We start from the raw sequence: 4,131 nt of genomic DNA on the forward strand, positions 1-4,131 counted from the left end.
TCTCATTCATGATGGCACACACCACTTCCCCTGCCATTTGTGATCAGATCCTTGCTTACTGTGACAGGGCGTTTGCCCTGCACTGGCCCTTTAAGGGCAAACCCCAGCCCGAAGCAGGGTCTGGGAGTTTGGCCCCAGCTGAGGCCATGTTAGATGATTGGGGCCCAGCTGGGAACCATATAAAATGATGGGCTGCTCCTCCTGTGAGGGGGCAGTGAGAGCCTGGCTGCTGGGGGAGTAGGAGGCGAGGCGAGGCACGCCCAGCCCAGCCCAGCCCAGCCCAGCCCAGGCCAAGCAGACACCCAGACTGCAGGGCCTGAAGAAAGGCCTGCTGAAGGAGAATCAATGACTCCCTGGAAGGGGGGCTCGGAGACAGATGTGGGCACTGCTGGAGGGCAGTGTCCTGAAGAGAATGCCTGGAGAAAGAGGGAAAACCCCACCTGAGGGAAGGTACCTTGCCAGCTGAAGGAGCTACTTCCTGAGGACAGATGGCCGGGGGTGCTATGGTTGGTGAGTGAACCCCCTCATGCTTACATGGAAAAGTCTTATTAGTGCATTTTTAGGTTGGTTAATGTGATTTTCAGTGGCAACAAGGTGAGCCAGAGCAGCAACCTAATAACTGTGGAGGAGTTTGGTCTATCTAAAACCTGGTGGCACCGGCTACTTTACCCTTAGTATTGCAGCTAACTAACATCTGTGTGTGGCCCAAGCACTGTAGCATGCAAAAAGAAACATGTGTTTCAGAAAAATAACACATTTGTTCTCATCCTGCAGAAGAGACCACTTCATCATCAAGTGCTTGCATATAGGCTCCTTGTGGACTAGGACCATAGAGGTTTCCTGGGGGTGACCCCACCCAGCACCCATCTCCTTGCATTGTGAAGGGACAATATAAAGGGTGGAGTTGCCCCCACCCCCTGCTTTAGTTCCCTTTCACCCTACAAGGTCTGATCCTTGTCAGTGATGCCTAGTGGTGCCTTTAGTTCCTGATGGTGTGTTTTTAAAAAAAAAAAAAAAAAAAAAAACTTTTATTTTCAGTTTTTGTTTTACTTAATTGATTTTGGTCCTGCCTTGTTTTCACTTGGCTTGAACCCTGAGGCCCTGCTGTGTGGGGGCTGCAGAAAGCTATCAGTGATCCTCATTCACACTGTCATGGGTGCCTGGGTGAGGGTCATTTGAGGGGGTAAGTGCTCCATTTGTTGCTTCAAGACCAGGACAAAGGAGCTGAGAGGGGCACCATTCTGTTACTTTTCATGGAGGCAGTCCACAGGCTCGTGTTTGACGCCCTCAGCCACAAAGGGAAGTTCTTCAGCCTTGCCACCAGAGCAGAACTGCAGGAGCCCTCCATCACCAGGACTATGACCTAGGACTCTAGGGCTGTGTCCAGACTCCATGCCTCCGTCGACGGAGGCATGTAGATTAGCCAGCTCGGAAGAGGGAAATGAAGCCGCGATTAAAATAATCGCGGCTTCATTTAAATTTAAATGGCTGCCCCGATCTGCCGATCAGCTGTTTGTCGGCAGATCGGGAGAGTCTGGACGCGATGCCCCGACAAAGAAGCCTTTCTTCATCGACACAGGTAAGCCTGGTTTCACGAGGCTTACCTGTGCCGATCAAGAAAGGCTTCTTTGTCGGCGCGTCGCGTCCAGACTGCCCCGATCTGCCGACAAACAGCTGATCGGCAGATCGGGGCAGCCATTTAAATTTAAATGAAGCCGCGATTATTTTAATCGCGGCTTCATTTCCCTCTTCCGAGCTGGCTAATCTACATGCCTCCGTCGACGGAGGCATGGAGTCTGGACACAGCCTAGGTCTCCTAAACTGTCCTGACTTCAGAAACAGAAGAAAAAATGTGGCTTCCAGTTCCTCCGAAGGCCAGGGCCCTGGGACTCCCTGGCACTGGCTCATCCAGACAGTCCTGAGCTATCCGTATTGGTGCCCTTGCAGGAACCATTAAGATCAGCTGCATGGTGGGCTTTGCCAGAGCAGTTGGCCTGAATTTCTGCAGCTCAACAGGCCATGTCAGTCCCAAACACACTACAGGCCTGTGCCGGTGCCAGAGACTTGCTGTGCCTGTCATACTACACTCCCCTGTGGGGCTGGTGCAGCAGTCAAGGCCATCAGCACTGGTGTGCATAGCTCACTCACTAGTAACCCTCTCCCAGCCCTGGTACCTGGTCTTTGGGCTGGTACTGGTTAATCCATGTTGCATTTGGCAGCAGCTAAGAAACCTGCTACCCTCCTCTGGCACCAGGGACTTGGCACAGATTTAGATCACAGTCCCGCTTCCACCCCATGGATGCTGCCTCAGGATCTTGGGCAGCCCAGCGGCAGGATTCTAGCGTTTCCTCCCAGTCCTGTGCCCACACTTGGGGTGATTCTGAGAACACGTCTGCTAGAGCCTGGGATGCTGGGGCCAGACATGCCTGAGGGCTGCTACCAATGACACCCACCTCCCCCTTGCCTTGCAGGATACCACTGGCATTTGGATCTACCTCAATGCTTCCTCATACATGGCAATCTTCTGTGAAGGAGCCTTTTCTTGCTGGTGCCAATCAACCTTTGGAGCCTCAAGTCCAGGACTTAGCCTGGAAGCCACAACCCATCCTCATAGCCCAAGAGCAGCTCAGGGAGACTTCTCCCTTGCCTCCACCACAGCCATCCTGCACCTGGCCACCTCCTCTCCTGTAACAGGGGACTGGAAGGTGGGCCTGGAGCTCCAGGAAAGAAGAGCAGCCCCCCGGCTATGCAAACGGAGCTAGTGGAAGGGAATATCCCCAAGCTTATTGACATTTTTCATCCGTGTTCCCTCTAACGGTTTCTATCCTTGGGCAGTGTAGGGGATCCGCCGTGTCCCATGTTTCCCCGATGCACCCCTTTGTGCGTATTTGGAGTTACCAGGTTTATTAAATTTTATTGCCTTACAAATCCTGTAACAAGGTCGATAGCCCTCCACAAGCTAGGGAAGGGGGTTCGGGCCCACCCTTGCTCCGAACTCCGTCCCAGGGCCCTAAGGTCAGGACTCTCGTCCCCACCTAGCGGAGGGGGTTGAAACCCCAAACTCCCCTGCTCTTGGGGTCCACGCCCTTGTCCTGGGCTGCTTCTTCCCTAGCCTCTGTCCGTGACTAGCCACGGGACCCCAGGTTAGAGCTCACCCAGGGTCTCCAGATCTCTGGCCCGACTTGCCTCCGATGCTGGGCTCCAACTCCCTGGGGATCCACCTCCCACCTCTCAGGCATGGAGCTTATTTTTAAATTACCCACCAGACGTGGGGGGATGACCCCCCCCCCCGACGTCATCCCGCCGTGCCGCCTCCAGGCCTCTGAGATGATGTCACCACGGACATCATCACAGCCAGCCCCCAAGCCCCGTGGGCGTGCTCCCCCGAGCCACTGCTTATTCGGAGCGCTGCCGCTCCCCGCCCCGGGCTCTCCACGGCTTTCCTCCCCGGCGCGGTGCAAACCCCGCTTCCCGGTCTCTGCGGAGACATGGGGTCTTTGGGGGGGGCGGGGCCACCCTGCCACAGGAAGGTTGAATTTTCTTATGTTCACCACCAATACAAACAAAACATACATTTTATATATACACACACCATATATTTTAAGCAGTCCACATGTGTGGAATAAAATATATTAAAACAAGACACCTGTGACTAGTTGTTGTGAGGTACCCTTACTGACTGTACAGCACCTCTGTAAAGGTAAGGAATTAGCCTTCTTCCACTGGAGGAAGAATAGACACCCCAGAGCAAATTAACACATGGCTTCAGGGTCTGTAGACAGATGCATGTTTCAAAGGGCTTGCAAATATGGTTTCATCCTGCAAAACAACTAGCATCACACTTGCTACTTCTGACTCATAAGAACCAGAACTCTACTACATAGCAAAGATCTTGCCTTAATGCAATACAATTTACCATGTATTAATTAGTAACACCTGAAGCATTCTTTCCTCCTCCGTTATACTGGAATTCTAGCCTCTTTCCACTAGGTCTGAATTTTTAGTTTTTGTTTAAATTTGTTTGCTGACAGAAAACAGTGAATTGCAAGGAAGCAAAGGGGAAGCAAAAATTTGTTTTCATAATTGTGAGGCTTGCAGCAGACACTAGGTTCTGTATGACCAGGTCACGCT

General features: G+C 52.6%; 1 long non-coding RNA gene across 1 annotated transcript; it reads left to right on the top strand.

The window, feature by feature from the left end:
* The first annotated feature begins 267 nt into the window (after positions 1-267).
* LOC142823917 (uncharacterized) lies at positions 268-3,511 on the top strand. The gene is made up of 2 exons (XR_012898979.1): positions 268-510; positions 2,472-3,511. It is a non-coding gene; the product is annotated as an uncharacterized LOC142823917 (long non-coding RNA).
* The last annotated feature ends 620 nt before the right edge of the window (positions 3,512-4,131 follow it).

This window comes from Pelodiscus sinensis, unplaced genomic scaffold (genome assembly GCF_049634645.1).
Source record: "Pelodiscus sinensis isolate JC-2024 unplaced genomic scaffold, ASM4963464v1 ctg38, whole genome shotgun sequence".
Taxonomy (NCBI): domain Eukaryota; kingdom Metazoa; phylum Chordata; order Testudines; family Trionychidae; genus Pelodiscus; species Pelodiscus sinensis.